Below are 26,049 nucleotides of genomic sequence, written 5' to 3'. Positions count from 1 at the left end.
TTCATTTTCTTTTGCCTATTCACTGTTTTCATAATTTTCCAGCTACTTTTTCGATTTTTTAAGTGTCTCTCATATTTTTAAGATATGAGCAATTCTCTACGAAATCGGTATTATTTTTTAAATTTTAATTTTTGTATTTTTTAATCCGGCTGAAACTTTTTTGGTGCCTTCGGTATGCCCAAAGAAGTCATTTTGCATCATTTGTTTGTCCATATAATTTTCCATACAAATTTGGCAGCTGTTCATACAAAATTGAAGAAATTCAAAAATCTGTATCTTTTGAAGGAATTTTACGATTGATTTGGTGTCTTGGGCAAAGTTGTAGGCATGAATAAGGACTACACTGAAAAAAAGGATACACGGTAATTTTTAATTTAAATTCTTGTCACTAAAACTTGATTTGCAAAAAAAAACTATTTTTTTTCATTTTCTGATATGTTTTAGGGGACATTTAATGCCAACTTTTCAAAAATTTCAAGAACGGGCAAAAAGTTAAAAAAAATTTAATCAATACTGATTTTTTCAAAAAAATCGAAATATTGGTTGCAAACATTTTTCAACTTCATTTTTCGATGTAAAATTGAATTTTGTAGTGTATAAGTTGCTGTTGTTGTTGTTGTTAATTCATTTATTTCTGGCAGCTTTAACCTTCTTGGTCATTCGCTGCCCTAATTTTTTTGTTTATAAGTATATCAATTATTGAATAAAAATATAACAGATATACAACTTTTTTATTGTTTCTATACATATAAAATCAAAGAAAAAGCTTTTAGTGTCACTTTTTAGAAAAAAACTTTAAAATAAAAAAAAAAATGATATATTCGTTTTAAATTACTCAACACACTTAAAATTTAATTGTTATACAAAAAAAAACAGATTAAAAGTTTCTCATGTTGTAAAAAAGTCGATTTTCAAATTGCAAATTTAATTTTAATTTCAATTTTTGTCACTAAAACTTGATTTGCCAAAAAAATCTATTTTTATTTTCTGATATGTTTAGGGACCATTAAATGCCAACTTTTCAGAAATTTCAAAAACGGGCTAAAAGTTATGAATCTTTGAATCAATACTGATTTTTTGAAAAAATCGAAATATCGGTTGCAAAAATTTTGATAAAGTGCACCGTTTTCAAGTTACAGCCATATTTAGGTAACTTTTTTGAAAATAGTCGTTGTTATTCATTTTTTGCCCACCTTTGGAAATTTTTTTTTTGAAAAGCTGAGGAAATTCTTTATATTATATTGAACTTTTTTTTATACGACCTTAGTTGCTGAGATATTGCCATGCAAAGATTTAAAAACAGGAAAATTGATGTTTTCTAAGTCTCACCCAAAAAAACCCACCATTTTCTAATTTCGATATCTCAGCAACTAATGGTCCGATTTTCAATATTAATATTTGAACATTCGTAATTTTTTTTTTTTTAAATCAAGACTATCATTTCAAAAGGGCGTAATGTTGAGTATTGAATATTTAATTTTTTGATATGTTTAAGGAGACAAAAATTCGTAACATTTGAACCATAGAGAAGTATGGACAACAATTTGGCGACAAGTTATGATTTTTTGTTTGATTATTTTTTGGAAAAATAGAAATTTTACTCAAAAAAATATTGACTTCAGTTTCTAATGTCAATCAAATTTTCAATCGAAAACTTTTCATATTTTTTGATATAGTGCACCGTGTTTAAGATATAGCCACCTAATGTCTAATTTTGACTGAAAAATTCAGTTTTTCGATTTTTTTTAAATGATTGTCCATGATTGTCCACCATAAAAATATGTTTTTCGAAAAATTAATAAAATTTTAAAATTGGAATTCTGGTTGCTGAAATACAACGAATAAATGAAAAAGAAACGAGAAAATTTAAGTTTTTTTTAAGTCCCATCCAAACATCTTTTTATTTGTTAGTACCAATATCGCGCAAACTAAGTAATGGTATTATTTTCAATATTAAAAAAATAAAACAATTGTAAATTTTCTGGTCTATTCGAAAAAAATATTTTTTAAATTTTGGAATTAACTGAAAGTTTGACCTTTTAGAAATGTTATTCAAAGTAAGTTTTAAAGTTTCAAAAATATTTCTTTTGAATAGATCAGAAAATTTACAACTGTTCTATTTTCTAACATTAAAAATGATGATGATGATGAGTGATTTTTAGTCAACTTTGCAAAACATTCTAAAACATTGCAAACTTTTTAACACACACGCTGACGAGATCAAGTCTCCCCACATATTAGAAAATCAGGGCATTAAATTGAAAAATGCACTTGAAAAAAGTGCGATATCGAACCTCCCATAAAAAATTCACCCAGGGTCTGTCTGGGGCACCAGTTCAGCACGTTAATTGGGGATGGTTCAGTTTCATTTTCTTTCTTCAGCTGCCAAGACGAAGACGACGGCGATGATTCGCACCTGTTAACAATGCACAAAAAAAGAGAAGCCCGCGCGGGTCCATCTTTGACCGCACCCTGCGGGGTCTGATGGCCGGTAATTGACGATGATTTTATGCTCCCTCCCTCCCCTTCCCTCTACATTGAGGGAAAGGTATTGTTCTCCTCGTTGCATAAGGTGTTGGGTTGAGAGAGTTTTGGCGGGGTCGCTTTTGTGAGCTTAAACACAAATTTGAGGTGCAATTGGTGCAACTTCACTTTTAATGTGGGTTTCACACATGGCGTAGAACACATTATAGAAAAATGTGTGGTGCACTTTTATTGTTTGGTGGCAAATATTTCGTTTGGTTGGTACATCATGCCCGCGCCAGAATGACGACGATGACGAAGTTGGGCTCTCTGTGCACACATCAGGTGCGTAGGGGTGGGTGGGTGACAACAACACGTGTTTCACCCCACACGCCGGCGCCTTGCAAAAAAGGGGTTGAAATGTGGGCTTAGAGTAGTTTTGAACTGTTTGGCAACGGTATCAGTAGCATACGATCATCGGTGAGTTAATAAGTATGGTTTATTACTGTCCTGCCCGTGTGGATCAATCGGACCACGCACTAGAATCACAATCCAGAGCTCGCCGGTTCGAATCCCGCGGCGGGCGCTCTAAAATTCTTTGTGTAAATATGGGTATTCGGTGCCGTCGCTCCGTGCCATACTTTCATACACTTAGGAGCCCAGGGCGGCGAAGTTCTTGTAGATAAAAAGGAAGACACTAGTGGTTGGTACTAGCAATGGTGGCCGACAGCTATAAAGTCAACTTCGTTCGTATATTACTAGGTTTAATGAAAATTATCATGGTTCTGATTTAACTTGCCACACCTACTAAAATTCACGAAATCATGCCACTCAGTTGGGGTGGCATCATTCATAACATTCATTGAGTAATTTCCTAGAATGAAATTTTAGGGTACACTTCATGGTGTCACGTTTTCTGCTCTACTTGAATATTTTGCTTAGGGGGAAAAGGGGTTAAATGTGCGTTATAAAGTATTCTTACAATAATTATAATTTTAACAAGAGTAAGACTATAAATTTTGAAAAAAAAAATTTACCAGCGTTTTGGCAAAGAGCCAAGACTGATAACATTTTTGAAAAAGTTAAGAATTTGAATTGTTGTAATTTTCTATCTCTTACAATACTTTAAAAAATGTGAATAAAAAAATATAAAACTATTAAATTAGCTAAAAAATATGAAATTTAACAGCTTGCGAATTTAAAGAGGTACATTCTGAGGTTTCACTTGCTAGATTAGAATCATTAAAAAAGCGGAATATTTTTGTTCATAAAACCGTTTACAGCAAACTAAACCAATCAATTAAGCTTAAGGCTGGTTTAAGTGATTGTAAAAAAAGTTACTGATTTTTTTTTACATTTCTCAACACACTTAAAATTTTATAAGCCCCAATAAGGCCGTTGCAAATATTTTTCAAAGTTTATGTCGCCCCCCCCTTCAAAGTTGACCTGAATAATCAGGGGGCAAAAAAAATATTTTTTCGAAAAACTTCAAAATTTTAATGAAAATTAAAGTTAAATCAACTGAAAACCAGTTGAATTGCATTTTCCCACGTTTATAATCATATTTAGCATGTTTGAACTCCTTTCAAAACATTTTAAATTTTCATGAAATACCAATGTACAGTTCCACGAAAAGTTATTTTTTTTGCGAAAAAAAAAAATCCGTCAATACCTCGATATTTTCAAAACTAATGATTGGAAAGCAATTGTACGCCTATAAAATGCATTTTAAAACACTTTTTTCATCCAAATGTTGAAACCTGGGCTTGTAAATTCAATCTTATTTTTTTTTAAAATTTTTTTGCCCCCCCCTCGACTTTGCTCAGAGCCGAGGGACATAAACTTCAAAAAATATTTGCAACGGCCTAAGTAAAATCAAACAATATTTTTTTCCGAAACTTCGACATTAAAAAAAAGTTTAATGAAAAACAATATAAACGAACCAAAGTATCTCACTCAAGTGAATGATTACATTAAAATTATCAGGATGATCTTTTTGTTTGAAAATCGAAATTGGAACATTTAAAAAATTTGGCTCATTTTCAGAAATTTATATTCTGGGAAAGCAAATTTTATCAACTTATGTAATAGTCTTCCAAAAATATAAAGTAATAAGAAAAAAAATATATGCAAAATGATAGTTTCCGCAAGTTGTTTTTTAAGTGTGATTTTTTTACAAGATCATGTTCAGTTTTTTTTCCCGAGCAGACGGAAATAACTTGGGAATAACATTTTTTGATATTTGAAAATACTAGGCCAATAACATTTTATGTTATTAATAACAAGATTTGTTATTCGTCGTTATGCATTTTTTGTTATTGGATTGTTATTGTAATAACAGACTAATAACATTTTTAGTTATTCTTCGAACAAATCTTTGTTATTATTTTTTGTTATTTTAACAACTTATCCGATCATCCCAATAACAATTGGAGGTATTCTTCCATAACAAAAAATGTTATTCCAAAGTTGTTTGGGCTTTCAACCAATATCGGACCAATAACAAATTTTGTTATGATAACATAAACTGTTATGAAACTCTTATGCAGAAATGGATTTTGCAGGAATATTTAATAACACTTTTTGTTATTTTAACAGTATTTGTTATTGAAATGGCATGAATTTTGTTATTACCGTCTGCCCGGGATCTCTAGTTATTTTAAGAAGACAAAACTAAAACTTTTAAACTATTGCACAAGTTGATAAAATTTGTTGGTCCAAATTTTTTGAAAATGAAACAAAATATAGTACATTTTTTGGGGGTTTTGAAGGATTTTTCACTTTTTCATAAAATCAACTCGTGGAAAATATCATTTAAATTTTTTATTTTAAGTTCTTGACATTTTTAAAGTTACTAAAGTTTAAAGTTAAGTTGATAAAATTTGATCGCTCAAATTATATATTTTTGAATATGATATTATGCATATTTTTAAAAGTTTTCAGGGCTGTTTGCTCCTGTTTGCATAAATGTCCCATTTCATCACACGGAGAAAAATTAGTTCCCAATTTCATGAACGCTTGTTCACGATTTTGGGAACTTATTTTTCTTAGTGCATTTTTGAGTTAATGATGGAGTTTGTTTCAAAATCATGTGCTCATTCCGAAATGCTAATAATTCTACAGAATCAGAGGAAATTGAGTTCTTTTGTTTGTGTGACTCGACAATAACTCGTTTTTTTTTAATATTCAATTGTTATGTTAAAAGTTATGTTTTGACACTCTTTCTAAGAAACACAAATTTTGTGTTTTTATTAAATAAACTTAACCTGTTTAAGGAAATTTTAAGAAGTGTAGGCCAACACATTTTTTTCTGTTTCGATATGAATGTTTGAAAATATTTGTCCTCATAAATTCACTAAATCTTTTTATTCGCAAATTATAGAATAAACCAAAATCTTTCTCAAAGCTTTTCGAAATGTTGGCTAAATTCACTTTTACCCTCCTTTTCCCATCGCACGGTTCCGGTTTTGCGCGTTTGTCATTATTTTATATGATTCGCCACCTTCACCCGCACCCCGCAAACCATCACGTCACTGTCGCTCCTTCCGGACACGGTGTGGACACCCCGGTCTTCGGCGCCAGTCAACCGTTCGGCGAAAGAGAGAGTAACATTTGCACGCGTCGTTGATTTTGGCCAAATTTAAACGATGGCACGAAAAGATCCACAGAATGATATCAAATAGCGACTGTGAATTCTCCCAGTGCCAAGGTTCGTAATTGGTCCACCACGTCGGGGTGTTTCGGACGGAATGATGGAGTTGTTTTTCACCACTTTCTTCTTCTTCCTCGGGGGGTTTCCACTAATGACGCATTATCGGTGACGCGTGGATCATAAAGTACTACGTTGAACGCATGGTCGTCAGAACTTGTTCAGAAGTTGTTACTTTGGTGGCAGTCGTTGGGCGATTCCTTGCGTGTAGCTCGTTTATCTTTATTATCATCCAAGGGTAGAGCCCTTCCAGAGCAGTTCTCTCCGAAGTCAAAACAAGACTTTAATAATTTGTCTACAAACAAGTCTGCATAATGTTTAAGAGCTGCTTATCAAAAAATTCTAAGTTAAATTCGATTTTTAAAATCAATTTGATATGTTCGACGAAATTACTAGCTTTTTGATTTTAGTGAGAACTGGCCTCCTCTTGCAGGTTTTCTGGCAGGAAAAGCCGGTTGATTGCCGACTGTAGTGAGGGGTTGAACTTGGAACTTGCGGCGCTGTTGCGGCTTTTATAGAGTTTGCTTTGAGGAAAGTGGTGACACGGCCAGGTGGAAAAGATGTCATAAAAATAAATTATGGGCTTGCCTGCTGAAGGAGGAGGAAGGGCACGGGGAGAGTGTTTGGTCGAACTGTCCTTTTTCACCCGATGTCGTCCTGTTGACGCAGTGTTGTCGTTTTATGGGGTTTGGGTGATGGCATTGATTAGTCTTTATACGTGTTTGGCAGTAGATCAATAGCAGGATTTGTTTGTTTATTCAGTTGAACTTCAGCTGAAAACGTAGTTTTCCAAATAACACTTCTTTAAAAATTGAAAAGTGGATAAATAGTTTTTTAACAGAATTTTCAGTAGCATAAACAAAGATCATGATCGGGGTGACATTGATAGGTTGAAGATTTTTGTTGCAGTTTTATAAAATATGCAATATTAATAAAATACGCAAGGAATTCTTTGAAACCATTCTGAAAAGTGTTCAACTATTTCAAGAAGTTTTCAACAAAGTTTAAATAGTTTTACTAATGAGTTTACGTTTATTATGGAAATATTGATAAAAAATGATATTTTGATACTCCCAAATTGCCATGATTATCTCAATAAAATAATATAAAATTAAAATTTTTGGACAACATTCTATAACAAAAAGTTAAAATTAGTTTCAAAGTAAAAAATTTGAATCTCCTTTAAAGCGGATTAAAAAATATAAATTTATTGGAATTTTCAGCAGAACAAGTTTGATAGCAAATTTATTCACCCTGCTAAAAATCTTTTCCTATTTTTTTTAGCAGATTTGAAATCTTTTATTTACTAAACTTCAAATTTTATATTCATTTGACGAAAAAAAGATTATGAACGAAGTCAAACGAACATTTAATTGTGATATTTTCAAATGAAACATTTAGAGAAACCCTACCGGAGGTCTGTTTGCCGTAATCAATGCAATTGGCCACCCCGGATTTAAAAATAACAATTTTTATTCAATCTTTTTTTTGAAGCGCTTTTTCAAAACCCTTTTTTGATAAAATAAATGAACGATGCGTTTCTTACCCCATGTTTCAAAAATCTTCACAAAAGTCGACCAGTTGAATATTAAATATTTTAAAAATAAATTTAAATCTAATCAATGTCAGCCATGTTTACGGTAACAAAAGCTGGAACTATTTTTCTATCACAGAAATTAATTATTTTTATTCATATCGCAAAAAAAATCGAATACTTTTTTCTATCTTGTTGAAACATAAGGGTTAGAACTTGTGTAATGTTTTTAAATTTCCAGCATTTATTTTAACAATTAGAGAAACAATAGATAACAAAAACATTGTTAGTTTAATAAATATTTAGCATTAGTGACAAATTGTAATATATATTCAAGTTGTTATTTTTTTGCCTAACCCCCTGAAAAAAAATGTTTATGCGAATATGACCAATACTTTTTCACAATATTTGTTTTGACCTGAATTTGTTTAAAATTGATTAAATTTTGAATATCTCACTAAATTTATAGAGCAATTCCAGCTCTAATCTGGAATTTTTCTGGTACCTTTGTACCCGACCCTCTCCGATTTCAATGAAACTTTGTAGACATGTTATCCTGAGCCTATATAAGCCATTTTTGTGTATATGGAGCCAATTGCACTCGAAAATGATAATTGAGAAGGGCGTAAATTTTTTAGATATTTTTGTATTCTGTAATTTAAAAATGACTGTATCTCAAAGCTGTTGCATCGTACCAAAAAGTGGTCAAAGACAAACTTGTAGGAAATTGGACGGGCTTTCTAAAAAAATACACTGAAAGAAAAATACACGCCACTTCTATGGGATTTTTCAATTTTTATGTTTAAAAGTTAAATTTTAAGGTGAAGTCACGATTTGCTTTCGTTCAAAATTTTTGTGATAATAGCCTAAAATGTGACAAAAAGACTCACGAAAAAAAACAGGTATTTTTTTAGGAGAGACATACTATCCTGCATTTTTCAACAGTCTTTTTGTCACATTTAAAGCTATTTCCTCAAAAATTTTGAACGAAAAAGAATCGTGACTTCACCTTAAAATTTAACTTTTAAACATAAAAATTGAAAAATCGCATAGAAGTGGCGTTTATTTTGCTTTCAGTGTATTTTTGTCAGAAAGCCCGTCCAATTTCCTACAAGTTTGTCTTTGACCACTTTTTGATACGATGCAACGGCTTTGAGTTACAGTCATTTTTTATTTACAGAATACAGAAATATCTAAAAAAATTACGCCCTTCTCAAATGTCATTTTCGAGTACAATTGGCTCCATATATACAAAAATGGCTTATATAAGCCTAGCATAACATAGGCTTATATAAGCCTAGGATAACAAAGTTTCATTGAAATAGTAGAGGGTCGGGTACAAAAGTACCCATACCATAAGTACCTATACCATATTTTTTTTCTAGCATGAAAAATATACCCTTTCTGAGATGTAATTAAAAATTAAACTGAGTATGGTAACTACAAATATTTTTCATTTTTTTTCTTCCCTTTTTAAAGTTGTCTATATCGACCTGTTTTGCCTTCCTCAGCTTACTGAGGAAAGGCTATAAAATCACTCGAAAAACGAAATTCTTAATTTGACCTCCTAGACCCACCTTCACGTATACCTATCGACTCAGAATCAAATTCTGAGCAAATGTCTGTGTGTGTGGTGGGATGTTGATCAAAAAATTTGCACTGGATTATCTCGGCACTGGCTGAACCGATTTGGACCGTTTTGGTCTCATTCGATCCGTCTTGGGGTCTCATAAGTCGCTATTGAAAATTATATAGTTTAGTTAAGTACTTCAAAAGTTATGCTAAAAAAACGATTTTAACAAAAGTCCGGAAGATTGTAAAAAGGGTGGTTTTTGTAAGAAACCCCGTCATGTTATACATTTTTAGAAAGGTAATCAAAAGACCTTTCCAACGAGTCCAATAGATTGCAGATCTGATAACCCTATCAAAAGTTATAAGCACTTAAGTGTTATTTATGAACTTTTTAGAGGCCGGATCTCAGATAATTTGATGAAAACGTTGTCCGGATCTATCATGCGACCTGTCGTTGGATAGGTAATCAAAAGACATTTTCAACGAGTTCAAAAGATTGCTGATCTGACCCCTGTCAAAAGTTATATGCACGTAAGTGCCCAGAATTATGATAATAATTAATCAAGTTGACAGAACACTGAAAGGTCCGCCCTTTTGTATCTATTTTGGATACCATTACCCTCTAAATGTGAGGAAGGCACCAACAACCTAAGGGTGGATTAAGTAAGGTTTTTTTAAGTTATCAGTCACCTGACTTGATACAATTTTTCAATAATTCAAACCTTCTGAAATTTATGGTTTCTGTACTACTAATAATTAATTTTTAATGATTTTGTGATAATTTGGTAGAATTATTTTTATTACCATTGAAATTTAAATTTAAGAGCGAGTTTTTCACCAATGTGTAACAGGTCGTATCGAGGTGCTCCGATTTGGATGAAACTTTCAGCGTTTGTTTGTCTATACATGAGATGAACTCACGCCAAATATGAGCCCTCTACGACAAAGGGAAGTGGGGTAAAACGGGCTTTGAAGTTTGAGGTTGAAAAAACGTTGAAAATCTTAAAATTGCTCGCATTTCCGTAAAACTGCATCAATTCCAACTCTCTTAGATGCATTCGAAAGGTCTTTTGAAGCACTTCAAAATGTGCCATAGACATCCAGGATTGGTTTGATTTTTTCTCATAGCTTTTGCAAATTACTGTTAAAAATAGATTTTTTTAAAACCTTAATATCTTTTTGCAACAGCCTCCAACACCCATACTCCCATAGGTCAAAAGAAAGGTAATTTCATGGACTATAAGCCTACGTTATTAACTTTTTGGCCAATTGCAGTTTTTCTCATAGTTTTTCGATTTTTCTATAACAAACATTTTACAACGTTAGTTTTTGCCTTGTAGGCCGTCATAGCGGCACTTTTTGGTCTCAATTTTGTCATATTCGGAATCCTCGGACAATTTCACGTAAGTTAGAAGTATTGGAGTTGTAAATTTGATTGGAAAAAATGCCATTTAGAATGAATTAAAATATTTTTTAATATTTTGTCGGATTAGGGGTCAAACAGATATTCGCCTACTTGATACAGCATTTGACTTATTGATCACAGGGTAAATAAGATCTGTTTCTTTTTTCAAAAATGTTTTATTTAATTATTTTTTTAATCAAATTTACAACTCCAATACCTCTAACTTACGTGAAATTGTCCGAGGATTCCGAATATGACAAAATTGAGACCGAAAAGTGCCGCTATGACGGCCTACAAGGCAAAAACTAACGTTGTAAAATGTTTGTTATAGAAAAATCGAAAAACTATGAGAAAAACTGCAATTGGCCAAAAAGTTAATAACGTAGGCTTATAGTCCATGAAATTACCTTTCTTTTGACCTATGGGAGTATGGGTGTTGGAGGCTGTTGCAAAAAGATATTAAGGTTTTAAAAAAATCTATTTTTAACAGTAATTTGCAAAAGCTATGAGAAAAACTAACTTAATCCACCTATGTGGTTGGTGCCTTCCTCACTTTTTTCCAAAAATGGGTTTGGACACAAATTTCGTCTAATTTCGTTAAGTTTTGGAATACAAAAAACACACATATTACTCAAGGGCTCATAAGTGGCATCTTAGGTGGTCATAGCTTGAGGCAGGGTTACCTGATCTTCAATATTTTAGACTCGTTGGTGAGGTCTTTCGATTACCTAACCAATGATGGGTCGGATGATGGATCCGGACATTGTTTACATACATTTAAGTGAGATCCGGCTACAAAAAAGTACATAAATATCACTAAAGTGGTCAGAACTCGAGACAGGGTTGCCAGATCTTCAATGTTTTAGATTCGTTGGAAAGGTCATTCGATTACCTAACCAACGCTGGGTCGGATGATGGATCCGGACATTGTTTACATACATTTAAGTGAGATCCGGCTACAAAAAAGTACATAAATATCACTAAAGTGGTCAGAACTCGAGACAGGGTTGCCAGATCTTCAATGTTTTAGACTCGTTGGAAAGGTCTTTCGATTACCTAACCAACGCTGGGTCGGATGATGGATCCGGACATTGTTTACATACATTTAAGTGAGATCCGGCTATAAAAAAGTACATAAACATCACTAAAGTGGTCAGAACTCGAGACAGGGTTGCCAGATCTTTAATGTTTTAGACTCGTTGGAAAGGTCTTTTGATAACCTAACCAACGATGGGTCGGATGATGGATCCGGACATTGTTTACATACATTTAAGTGAGATCCGGCTACAAGAAAGTACATAAATATCACTAAAGTGGTCAGAACTCAAGACAGGGTTGCCAGATCTTCAATGTTTTAGACTCGTTGGAAAGGTCATTCGATTACCTAACCAACGCTGGGTCGGATGATGGATCCGGACATTGTTTACATACATTTAAGTGAGATCCGGCTACAAAAAAGTACATAAATATCACTAAAGTGGTCAGAACTCGAGACAGGGTTGCCAGATCTTTAATGTTTTAGACTCGTTGGAAAGGTCTTTTGATAACCTAACCAACGATGGGTCGGATGATGGATCCGGACATTGTTTACATACATTTAAGTGAGATCCGGCTACAAGAAAGTACATAAATATCACTAAAGTGGTCAGAACTCAAGACAGGGTTGCCAGATCTTCAATGTTTTAGACTCGTTGGAAAGGTCTTTCGATTACCTAACCAACGCTGGGTCGGATGATGGATCCGGACATTGTTTACATACATTTAAGTGAGATCCGGCTACAAAAAAGTACATAAATATCACTAAAGTGGTCAGAACTCGGGACAGGGTTGCCAGATCTTCAATGTTTTAGACTTGTTGGAAAGGTCTTTCGATTACCTAACCAACGCTGGGTCGGATGATGGATCCGGACATTGTTTACATACATTTAAGTGAGATCCGGCTATAAAAAAGTACATAAACATCACTAAAGTGGTCAGAACTCGAGACAGGGTTGCCAGATCTTTAATGTTTTAGACTCGTTGGAAAGGTCTTTTGATAACCTAACCAACGATGGGTCGGATGATGGATCCGGACATTGTTTACATACATTTAAGTGAGATCCGGCTACAAGAAAGTACATAAATATCACTAAAGTGGTCAGAACTCAAGACAGGGTTGCCAGATCTTCAATGTTTTAGACTCGTTGGAAAGGTCATTCGATTACCTAACCAACGCTGGGTCGGATGATGGATCCGGACATTGTTTACATACATTTAAGTGAGATCCGGCTACAAAAAAGTACATAAATATCACTAAAGTGGTCAGAACTCGAGACAGGGTTGCCAGATCTTTAATGTTTTAGACTCGTTGGAAAGGTCTTTTGATAACCTAACCAACGATGGGTCGGATGATGGATCCGGACATTGTTTACATACATTTAAGTGAGATCCGGCTACAAGAAAGTACATAAATATCACTAAAGTGGTCAGAACTCAAGACAGGGTTGCCAGATCTTCAATGTTTTAGACTCGTTGGAAAGGTCTTTCAATTACCTATTCAACGATGTATATAATGATGATGTTTGGTTCAGTTTACTGCCATTTATTCAACTTCCAAAAATATGCGAAAACACATTTTTATACATAACTTTTGAACTACTTATCGAAACTTCAAACAATTCAATAGCACCGTATGGGACCCTAAACCAAGTCGAATGCAACTGGTTTGGTCAAAATCGGTTCAGCCAGTGCTGAGAAAACTGCGTGACATTATTGGTCACATACACACACACATACACACACACATACCCACACACATACACACACACATACACACACACATACACACACACATACACACACACATACACACAGACATTTGTTCAGTTTTCGATTCTGAGTCGATATGTATACATCAAGGTGGGTTTTCGAGCTTTTAATAAAAAGTTCTATTTTAGAGCAGGATTATAGCCTTACCTCAGTGAGGAAGGCAAAATCAAACCAATCCTGGATGTCTATGACGGCCTACAAGGCAAAAACTAACGTTGAGAAAAGTTTGTTATAGAAAAATCGAAATACTATGAGAAAATCTGCGATTGGCCAAAAAGTTAATACCGTAGGCTTATAGTCCTATAAATTACCTTTCTTTTGACCTATGGGAGTATGGGTGTTGGAGGCTGTTGCAAAAAGATATTAAGGTTTTAAAAAAATCCATTTTTAGCAGTAATTTGCAAAAGCTATGAGAAAAAATCAAACCGATCCTGGATGTCTCTGGCACATTTTGAAGTGCTTCAAAAGACCTTTCGAATGCATCTAAGAGAACTGGAATTGATGCAGTTTTACGGAAATGCGAGCAATTTTAAGATTTTCAACGTTTTTCCAACCTCAAACTTCAAAGCCCGTTTTACCCCACTTCCCTTTGTCGTAGAGGGCTCATATTTGGCGTGAGTTCATCTCATGTATAGACAAACAAACGCTGAAAGTTTCATCCAAATCGGAGCACCTCGATACGACCTCTAGAACAAACCGAGCAATATTTACAAATACTGCCTCTTAATTTAATTTAATTTAATTATTCCACTTATTAACGAATTCTATTGTTTGTTTTAAGAAGAAATAATGATCTTTGTCTGATGATTGTAAATTAATTAAACATAAAAAAATCAGCACTCAACCGCACTTTGTGACTGAACTCCATTGCCAATATTTTTTTTTTTCAAAAAGTTCAACGCCATTAAAAGCTAATTGACCTGCGCATTTCCTGAAAATTTCAAGAAGCTCATCGGATCCCGCTGTCAACTTGTCAGTGCACTCACATCACTTATCTTCGCCAAGTAGAGAGGTCAATAATAAATCATTCATCCAACCACAACCGTTCATTTTTAATTCAGTTCAAATCAGCAGCGCAGCGAGCGGCGGTCGATAAATCATGCTGCTGCATTTCTTTGGGTCAGTTGAAGTATTTTGTGATTGCTTTTAAGTTTTCTTGCCTTTAATTAAAGCATAATCCTTGTTTTATGCATGGTAATCACTGCTAATGGCGGGCTTGACTAAGTTGGAATAAAAAATTCAACCATGACAACGATTTAATAACTTTGACGGAACTGAATCTAAAATAAGCATTTTGGTTACCGCACCGCCAAGAATGCCTTCTGTTATTGATTTCAGACTAGGAAGTCTCATTCAATATGTATCGACTGTTCCGTGTAGTGATTCACCCACTTGAAAAGCGGACGTAATGCCGGAAAAACACAAGCTCTCCGGTGAAGAAATGATCACCTTGAAGTGGCCACCAGCACCTTTCAGAACCCCGGACATGTATTTGGTTGTGTGTGCTCGTTCATAAAATGGATTTCTAACAGTTTATTATTCTGACTTTTAAATTGTCTTGTTAGGTTAATGGAGTGTATCTGGTGCAAATTTCCTGACTCACGAAACTTGTGGCTGTGAGCCGGCTGGGTCGGTCAATTGGCCGAACTCGCTGAACCGTGGCAGGACATGTGAGTTTGGCTGGTTGCTGGCTGGCTGTGAGACTGCGAGCCCTCACCCCGAATCGGTGTCGGTGATTGTGAATCGTCACTTGGAAACAAAGCGTCTGGGATTTGGGTGTGAATCAGCTTCGGGACTTTGGAACAAGGTGAATAATATTTGATTGGTAAAGTTTCGCGGATTTTGTATGACAATGTTTTTTTTTATTTAATGTTAAAGCTGAATTTTCAAATTATTTACTGATAAAATATCAAAATTTTATGCATTTAAAATATCATTCTGATATTATCTAGACAAAAATTAGTCAGTTTGAAATCGAAACAGTCATGGAAAGGAAAGGTCCAAGAAATACTCCCAAAATGTTGTTCATTTTTGAAAGGTATCGTAAACCGGGGTGACATAGGATTTAAATTTAGTTTTGGAATATTTTCCAACTGGTAAGCTTTTTTTTCTCAAGATTATTTTTTTTGAAACATGTACTGTGGTAGGCCACACAAAGTCCAAGCACTATTTCTGAAAAAAAAGTTATTTCAATTGTGTTTAAAAAAATAGTTACTTTAAAATTCTTAGTTTGAATTCCGGGGTGACTTCGATGTCATAGTTTTTTTCTTGTTAAAATCAGATTTAGGGTGTTCAAATTATATTTTTACGCCAAATATACCATCATTAAGGTTATTGATAAAGTTTTCAAGAAAAAAAAAACAATGTTTATATTTAGTTACCTAAGTTTATAAACTTTTTAACAAAATTCATATACATATTAGGTAAAATTGTGAAATAGTCAAAGTTTGCCTCAAATTTGTTAAAACTAGTTTTTTTTCGTAAAATTATTGATTTAAATTGCAAGTTAATCTGAATTCAAAGCACAAATCAAAAGTTTTCACATTTTATATGAAATTTGTAAATATTTTAGAATAATGTTTCAGAAAAACATAATATTTGTTATTAACAAACTTATTTTACCTTCTCCTAGTGATAATTTGTCCAAAGAATCCAAAATTGCATTCCATCTTTCGATTCAAAAGCATGTTCATTGAGAAAATCATGACACTTCGAGAAGATTATTTTTTAATTACAGTTGTATAACTAACCTTTTAAAATTTTAATTTTTTTCAATGGTTCATCTTAACCATTTCTGGCCTGATTGGTTATTTATGAACCAAATTTATTTTTTTTGAAACTAGCCTATTATTTTCGTATATCATTTTCCCATTATTAACTTAAAAAATATTTAAAAAAAACAGATACTAAGGTCAATTTTATAGAATTTTTCTAGGCCACATGTTATAGCATTGGTTGATATATTTAAATCAAAATATAATTGAAATCTGAGGAAGATTAACTAAAGATTTTTTTGTTTTTATTTTCTTGTAACTGATGCTTTTATACATTTTGAAGATTTTTTTTTGAAAAAAAGGGAAGATATTGTCCTTAAAAGAATAATCAATTTAAAACTTTCATTAATATTTTGTTTAAAAAAAATTGACAGGTTGCCCGATTTTCATTGTTACAGATAGAAAATTTAAGGAAATTTTCTCAGCTCTTTAATAATATTGTTTAAAAGATGTTTTTTTTTATCAAGAATTAGTTTTTTTTAATTCGAAAACCTTAAAAACATCGAAAATGTATACCTTAAATAGCTATGCGTGTGAAAAGGTACTTTTTATCAAAAAAGATTAAAGAATCTTTCTATTAAAAATTAGATTTTGCTTTAAAAAATAATTTTAATGTCTAGGTTTTCGACATGTCATGTCTTTTTAAGTTCCTGAAATATATTTAAAAATTTCGGGATTAAATTTTTATTTTTATTAATTCAAAATTTCACAACAAAAGAGATTTTTTCCGTCCTATCTTTTCTGAATAGTCCTAATCATAAGCTACAACTTTGTCGAAGACACCAAATCGATCAGAAAATCCCTTCCCAAGATACAGAATATCATAAATTAAAATCGAAATTAACCACCGATTTCAAAAATTAAAATTAAAAATTAAAATATAACGTTTTCATTAGTATGATTACTATTGGGGATTCAACATAGGGTAGAAGTGTTTAATAATCAGTTCTATTTAGTATATTTTGTAGCGTATTTGCAAGTTAATAAAATCACTAGAACTGGATCCATTGTGACGTAACATTACTGGTACAAATTATTAGAAAATAAAAAAATAAATCGATGTCTCTGTGCTCTCTTGTACTAAGCTTGCTGGTTTTTCTACTCAGTTAACATAAGAGAGCACAGAGGCATCGAAATATTATGTTCATTTAAACAGAATAAAATAAAATTTCAAACAAGACCAATCCAAACAAGCGTGACTGGCTAAACAGCAACTAATCTCAAACAATTCTTCAAATTTAAAATCTTCTTTTTCCCCCACAATCCATGAGCCACACTAGCGATATGAACGCAACGCCAAGTGAAATGTTCTTGCCCCCGAGAGTGAATTAATTTAACTCTTTACACTCATTAATAATGTATGATTCTATGTCTCTTGTCTTGAAGAGTTCGCACTCCGCAAGTCAAGAAGCAACCGGAGATAAGGATGGATACTTACGAAATCATAGCACCGTGACCAGGAATTTATTTCTTCTGGTGAACGGCGGCAGTCTCCGGCCGCAGCACCCACGACTGACCACGACACACCTGGAACGTTGGACGGTTTTATTGCTCTCGTGTTGGATTAGCGATGCGAAACACTCTGATTTTTTTTTGAAACACTTGGAACTTTTATTTTTGTTTGAATATCACTTTCAAGTTAGAACACCACTTTTCTTCAACTTTGAACTATGGAGTACGCGAAGATCTTCTTAGAAGCGCGGGGTAGAACACTAGAGAGTCAAGACCGGCACCGACCAGCACCGGGCACCGTCAACTGCGGTCTGTGTCTTGGGTCGGCTGCGGGTGTCCTGCGAGTTGTCCTGGGGGCCCACGACCTCTCTGAGCGCCGTGCTCGTCTAGCTCCGGCGAGGGCTCGTTATCCTTTAAAGGCCTCCTGCCCGCGTGGATTCCGAGCAGCACACACCAAATCTTGGTAATTCACCAAATCAAATGATTATTGGTCATGCACGGTCTTGGAGGGGGTTTAAAGTCCCGACTCACTCACTCGCACGGGATCGGATAGGAATGTCCTGGCCGAAGATCCTTGCTGCGGACGGACGGACGTACGGACTGGAACTGTTTTGTATTTTGCGTTACTTCGGTAACCGGACGGCTCGCGGGTACACACAGAACGGTCCCCGTGTGGAGTATCCTTGACAACGCTCGCGAACAACTAAAAGAACCTAAACCTAAGGCGGCTTATGTACGGGCGCCGAGGAGGAGTAGAAGGCGACTGAACGGCTGACGGATCGAAGGTGGCCACGACCGGGTAGACTGAGGCGACTGACTATCCGTGGTGGTGTGGAAAATACAGGTGGAAAGAGCGAATCGAAGGAGTGGAATGGAATGGAATGGAACACATAAAACAAGAGCAGAAGGCGCCCGCGAAAGGTGGTTTGAGAGAGAGGCAGAGAGATAGAGAAAAAAAGAGCGAACTTGTATGTGCGAATAAAAAAATAATGAAAAAGGTACACATCAAGCGATCGAGAGCGCGATGGGGTGGACCTGAGGGAGATCGATGGGAAGTTTTAGATCTAAATTTATCGTAATATCTAGACTAAAGAAACGATCATTGGACTTCTCAATTTGAAAAGAAAGACTTTTAAGGTGAAGCCGTCAATCATTTTCAAAGAAAATTGATGTTCACACTAAAATGCTCCATATTTAGTTCAATTTTAAGAATGTATGCTGATCCAATTTGGTGCCAAATTGAATCAGCATAAAGTTATATTATTTTTGAATTCCAGGTTGATAATCATTAATAATTGATTATTTTCATAACTTTATAAGGAAGAGGAAAATCAATACCAAAAAATATCACAACGTGCAGGATACTATTCTAAATAACAATATACCCCTCAGAATGGAAAATGAGCCGACTTCTATTATCGATTTATCGGAACTTTAATCATGAATTGCAGCTTTCCTTTGTAGGTTTTTGGCTATTTCAAAATCATAAATAGTTCAAATAAAAGTGAGCAAGCAACTTTCTATTGTTAAAGCATCTGATAAACGTGATGGTTACAAACAAGCCCCTTTATGTTTATAAATCATTTTTTTTTGTGATTGTCCCCTCTACAATTTTGTAGAACATTGTTACACTCTAAAAATAACCCTGCAAAGTTAGAAAAAAAAATTACATAATCCAAAAAAATTTACAGTTGAGTAACGGAAAATAGCAGAGTTTAAAAAAATAATGTTTTTTCGATGAAAATACGTTTTTTTCAGAATTTTTAAAACGCCATCAAATCAGGATTCTAATTTTACATAAAAGTCCTTTTGACATCAAATTTCTATCTCATCACCGTTTCATGCTGCAAATTACTGAAAAACACCTCTTTTTTCGCATGTTCAAAAATGAAAGGGGTCGTATGGCCCCTCCGTCACGGACCTCGGATTCGTGATCAGGAACAAAAGTTACCCCTTAGGACAAAGTTTCACGCAAATTTAAGAGGGCATTTTTTCCCGATTCCGTGTGAAATGGAAGAGCATTACCCAAATAACAATATATCTTTGTAACAGTAACATTAAATAACATTATTTATAACTTCAACATGTTAACATTAAATTAAACAATATTTTTACTAGGATGTAACAAAAATGACTTTTTGTGCGGGCATTCAAGGGTTTGTTCCGGTGGGCATACTAAGCCCAAATCCAAAACATGAGCTTGAACGGACGTAACAGGAGCTGGCGCTCCGCCCTTCAACTTTAAATGGGATTTAACCCGTAAAAAAAGATTTTTTCAAAAATGTCACTTTTTGAGGCATTTTGGCCACTGATGTGTTTATTTTCAACATCATTGGCGTGTAGGCCAGATCCTTGCGGATTTTTTGATATATATAACATTGAAATTTGGAGCACTCTGGAGCTCGGTACAGACCTTCAAAGTTTGGCATTTTTTTCGAAAAATCGGCCCCGGCTATCTCTATCTTTATCTCTATCTAAAACTGCTAACTTAAAATAGCCATATCTCGGCAATGGTACATCCAAATGTCTTCATATTTATTTTGTTAATAGCTGAAAATGTACATTTAAATGCCCTGCAAAAAGTTTATAAAAAAGTTTGAATGTGTGCTCACATCAACCTCGGACCTTTTTGATGATTTACATGTATGTAACCCCTTAAAGAAGGCAAAATTCAACTTTAAAGGGTAAATTAAACTTTTGTCAGCAGTACTGAGGGACAAGAGAGTTTTCCCTTCTTTAAAAAAACTCAGCTTTAAAGGGAATATTCAACTATTGTCAGCAATTATCACAAGTCAAGAGAGTTTTCCTCTCTTTTATGGAGAAAACATTCAACTTTTGTTAGCTGTTATCACAATAAAAAACTATTTGAAAAAAACTATTTGATTACATTGTTTGAAATTTGTTTTTGTATTTTTAACAAAACATTAAGGCTTTTACAAATTTTGAATTTTTGGTCTTATGATGGACCAAAGACTTAAAAGTTTAGGAAAAAAATGTCCATAAATTTATTGATATTTCATAAAATTTTGACAGTAGCACAACTGTAGTTCTGTATAAAGTAATAAAGTATTTTGTAAAACTTTTTGCATCAATATTTTTAAAATAAGGCTTGAAATTTAAAATATTTTTTTTCACCCCTCTTTATCTGGTTACAGATCGGAAAAAAACAATAAAACTTTGCATCAAAATTTCAAATTTAAGAATTACTTAGGTTTAAAAAACATTGGATCAATATGAAGATTAGAATCTATGAAAGTTCAATCCATTTTATAGAACGGTGTGATCTAAGATCCACCCTACCGTGCACTCGCGCCAAAGAAATGCTATAACGTGATGATTGTGTTAGTTTTTTGATGGTTTGATTGTTGCCGGTCGGCCGGTGCATGCTGATGTGGATGGAGTATATAAAACTCACCTGTGCCATTATGCTGGCCATAGTTTTTCTTTTATGTTCGCGCGCACTCTCTCTCTCTCCCCTCACCTTTATGTACAAAAAGTGTGCTACACTAACATTTGAATTATACTCACTTTTTTTCTTCGTTGCTTTGCCGTGAGGTTCGTGCCTTGTTGTTGATGTTTTTTAGCCCTGTTTGCCCTGTACATAAAAGGACATACCACCACCAGTGGAGAAAGAGAGCAATTTTCCGCAGCACTCCCCCCCTAGAGTTGGGTGGAGAAAAATAACAAAAACTGGTGGCAGAACCGGCCAGCCTGCCGAGAAAGTGCTGCGCGGGCTGACTGACTGACTGACATGTGTGTGCGATTTGAACTGGGGAGAGATGTAGATACCGGCGAACGGATAAGTTTTTTCGTTCCTTGCTGCGGGGTAGTCCGGAGGGTCATCCACTACCAGTCAGTGCCTGGTGAAGGAAAAATATTAGGTGTGTGGGTTACACACAACTTGAAGAAAACGGCTCACTGTCACTAGTTTTGGGACATTTGTGTCTCGATTGTAACAGAAAGCACATGTTTAAATTGTTTTTTTTTTGCTGTGACTTTATGTTTTAGATGTTTGTTTTATTTACTAGACCACCGCCTTCGATTGAGTCTCTTCTTATTTTAATGGACTATTTGTAAAAAAATCAAGAAAAGCTTTTAAATTTATCAAACTTTCCTGAAGCGATTTTGATCCAAATTCTTAGGATTTTTTCTAAAATTACCCTTTGGATTTTTATTTTTTTTTACAATTGAGCAATTCCATGTCAAATAGGGAATCGGTTGTACCCGACCCTCTCCGATTTCAGTGAAACTTTGTAGACATGTTATCCTATGCTTATATAAGCCATTTTTGTGTATATGGAGCCAGTTACACTCGATAATGATATTTGAGAAGGGCGTAAGTGTTTTAAATATTTTTGTATTTCGTAATTTAAATATTGCTGTATCTCGAAGCCGTTGCATCGTATCAAAAAGTGGTCAAATACAAACTTGTAGGACATTTGACGGGCTTTCCGAAAAAAATACACTGAAAGAAAAAAACACTCTACTTTTATGAGATTTTTTGATTTTTAAGTTTAAGTTTAAGTTTAAGGTGATCCCTCGATTTTTTTTCGTTCAAAATTTTTGTGAAAATAGCCTAAAATGTTACAAAAAGACTCACGAAAAATGCAGGATGGAGCCACTCACCTAAAAAAATACAAAAATCAATTACTGAAACCGTTTTTTTGAAAAGTGCTCTAAACATCAAAATTTTCAAAAACCGAAAACGAGAGTCGATTCTCCAGACAATTTTACTTAAAAGTTTCCATATTGACCATTGCCCTAAGTCCAATCCTTGTGAAGTTACAGTGGTTTTAAAAATAAAAATGTTGAAAAAATTGGTTTTTGATGGTTTTTGGCAATTTCTATATGACAGACTTGATTTATCAGTCTCGAATATATATTTTTACCGGAAAGCTCGTCCAATTTCCCATAAGTTTGTGTTTGACCACATTTCAATTGCATGTATGGGCTCAAAGATATAAGCTAGTTACATTGCTCATAACGGAAAACATAACATTTTTTCAGTGTAGTATGTATTATTAATAGTAACCTGGATAGTCGTTTACTCGTATAGAATACATGTAAACCTCTTATGTTTATACATCAAAATTTTGGTTTTTGTTTGCTCTACAACTTTGTACAACCAGACAACTCTCAGCTCTACAACTTTGTCACTCTAAAATAGTATCTTCCAAATTTACAAAAAGCACGTAATTTTAAAATCCATTTTTTGTTCTAATAGAAAAAAAACCTCTCTAGTAGGGTAATACTAAAAAAACGACATCAGGGATACCCCCTGATTCGTTTCCTTAGGCAAAAATAAGTAACTATGAAAATTTTGATTGAAATCGGTTAAGGGTCGCTTTTTATCGTTGAAAAAAAAAAAACATTTCATACAAAAACGTCTTCTTTAAATCGTTAATAACTCGTCGGTGTTATTTCGCGTTGTTTGACAACATTGTTTGTCTGAAAAAAAAAAGATCCGACATATTCAACGCCATCTTTTGGCGGAATTTTAAAATGTTTGCTTTTCCCCATACATTTTTTCGAATTTTCCTATAAAATAATCAACGATAAAAAGCAACTTTTAATCGATTCGGCTCAAAATTGGCACAGTTACTTATTTTTATCAAAAGAATCGAGCCAGGGTGTATCTCTTAAGATTTTTCAAAATTTTCTTATTTCATTGTCACCCAAGAGAGTAGGTTATTTCAGATTCAAAAAGTACAACTAATTTCTCAAAAAATTACAAATCTCTCAATTGTTGACGGTTGAGTAACGTGAAATGGCAGCGTTTCCTTTAAATTTTTAAATGTGTTTTTCCAAGATTGTTTTTCGCGAAACATAAATTTTTATTGAAAAAGCTGTTAGAACGTTGTTTTTTTCATTTTCAACCCAATGAGACACGTTTAAGATTTTGAAAACTTTGATTGTTTGGACCATAGACCGGAATAGGTCATAAAACCTTTGGAAAAATATGAGAAAATCTTTTTGCTCTGTTGTTCTGCAAATTTAAATACGTGTTCTTTTTGTGAATTGGCCAATTAATCGATAGAATTCTCCAGTTACAGTTTTCTTTTACAAAGTTTTTGCATCTATGGACTATTTGATTGTAAAAAATGTCGTACTTTGTTGTTAATCCTGTTGTAAACAATAATTCATGAGTTTAATAAAACATATCCCTAAATTCCGTAGTTTTAAAAATACACGAATTTTTGTTAAAACTCTAAATTAACCATATTTTGATTGACGAGTACCGTTAATAAATGGTCTTGAATTCTATAATTAATTAAATGTTTTTTATAGCAAAAACAAGCTAGAATGACTATATTAGAAAATGTTAGTTTTGTATTTAATTCAGTTGTTAAATAGTTCCCTTGTTAAATGTGTTGAAAATGGCGACAATAACGTTAGGGTTGGATTTACATCGTTTAAATCCTGCCAAGGCCGCATATCTGAGGTACTTTATCCATTGCTTCATTGTTAATGACTAATCGTCATCGGATCCATGTGCTGCTTTGAATTTTATTTTAATTGCAACACAATAAAAACTCTACTTTGCTACTGTCCCGTCGTCTCGTTACCAACGATTTCGGGACGAAACACGAAAGGGGCAGACCCTAGCGTGCGTCCTTATTAATCTGCAGCCGACATTCCACGTGGCAGAACCGATCGTATCTCTAGGCTGGTGCGTTCGCTCAGGTGCCTTAACAAATGATGATAGCCTCGCAGGGTTTCTCCTTAATATATGCTCAACAGTCAAATCAAACAATAGCTCACAATTGGTCAACAACAGTGTTGTGTCCCACAAACACTCACACTAAACATGATGGATCGTGATGTTTACCTTAGAAATGGTGGGAGGGGTTTGCGTGGGTGGTGGTAACGCAGTGCTGATGATGTGTTTTACATACCTCTCGTGATGCCACGTGGGCATGATTCAGAGCCAACACGCGGCCGCTACGTTTGTTCGTGAGAGGAGTTTGTTAAATCGAAATGAGCCTCGGCACCTAGTGCCTTCTTGTTTCTGAGGGTGGTGGGAAGGGGCGGATAAATGTTGGTTTCTTTTTTTTTGTCCCACAACATTTTCCACGGTTTTCCGGCACCAAAAGGTCGCAGGTCGACGAGGAGGCCCGTTTAGCTCGTTTGGTGACTGTGGGTGAACCTTCGACATGGGAGCGAAGTAAGAACTTTTACTTCTGGATCAACGTGTGATTTGGAGGGGTTCACTGGCGGACCGAAACCTGTCTAGTTTTATTTTGCGCAATAAAATAAATTGAGAACACTGGAAGATGGATCATTACAGTGAGTTACCTTGCCACTGGGCGTGATGGATTATGCCTTGAAAAAATGACGAATTATTCATAATTTTTGGCTGCTAATTACATTTTGCTTCAACATGCAATACACGGTTTAATAAGCGAGTTGAAAAATTCAAGCATTCTTCTCTATTATGATTGTCAAAATGTAACATGTATGGGTAATTCTCCACCAACTCACACGAAATCGGGAAAAAGTTGCCCCGACCCCTCTTCGATTTGCGTGAAACTTTGTGTTACGGTGCACATCAACTAGAACTTTTGCACCCAGATTTTTGTTACAGACATTTTAGTATCTGCAAAACTACGGGAACTATCGATATTATTTTTTATTCATCCCCTAGGCTACTGTTTCGATAAACATTTACAAAAAAAAATGTATAATCATATTATTTCAGGATTGGTTCCTTAACTTCCACAATTTTGGAATAAGAAGACAACAACTTCCTTGGTTTCTGTGTACCTTTGAGAGGTAATTTCTGTCTCTGATCACGAATCCTCCATTTTTCGATATCTCGTTACGGAGAGGTGGTACAACCCCTTACATTTTTGAACATTAAAAAAATACATGTTGTTCAATAATTTGCAGCCTGAAATGGTGATGGTTTGAAAATTTGGTGTCAAAAGGACTTTTATAAACAATTGGAAGCCCGATTTGATGGCGTACTCAGAATTCAGAAAAAAAACGTATTTTTCATCGAGAAAAATAAATACTGTTAACCTGGGTGCAGAATAGTTGTCCGCAAAGCGGCCTCAATTTAGAACTGTCAAAGCGGAACCAATTTACTGTTTGCAAAATGATACCAAGAAATGGCAAGTATTGTAATCGATCTATAATTTATTTTGTCAGGATTAAAAAAAATAATCCAGCTTTTGAGGTAGTCCAAGACAACAAATATTAAAATACAAAGATACATAATCTCGGAACTTCCATTCGGTTGTTCTTCTGGTTCACAAAATTCCACCCACTTCTGACGCAATTTATCGTCACGTGGAAAATAAAAAAAGCATATTTTGGCCGCCCATCGTTT

The 26,049-nt window shown here is 34.2% G+C and overlaps 1 protein-coding gene across 1 annotated transcript in view; it reads right to left on the bottom strand.

Moving 5' to 3' along the window:
* LOC120418549 (uncharacterized) overlaps positions 1 to 18,613 on the bottom strand; it is a 45,107-nt gene extending 26,494 nt beyond the window's left edge. Inside the window, exon 1 of the mRNA XM_039580981.2 lies at positions 17,704 to 18,613. The gene's annotated coding sequence lies outside the window, so the exon portion shown is untranslated. The remainder of the gene's footprint in view (positions 1 to 17,703) is intronic.
* Positions 18,614 to 26,049: the final 7,436 nt, after the last annotated feature.

Source organism: Culex pipiens, chromosome 3, assembly GCF_016801865.2.
Source record: "Culex pipiens pallens isolate TS chromosome 3, TS_CPP_V2, whole genome shotgun sequence".
NCBI lineage: Eukaryota > Metazoa > Arthropoda > Insecta > Diptera > Culicidae > Culex > Culex pipiens.
Note: the sequence above shows the minus strand (reverse complement) of the source record. Positions and strands in the feature narration are given on the sequence as shown.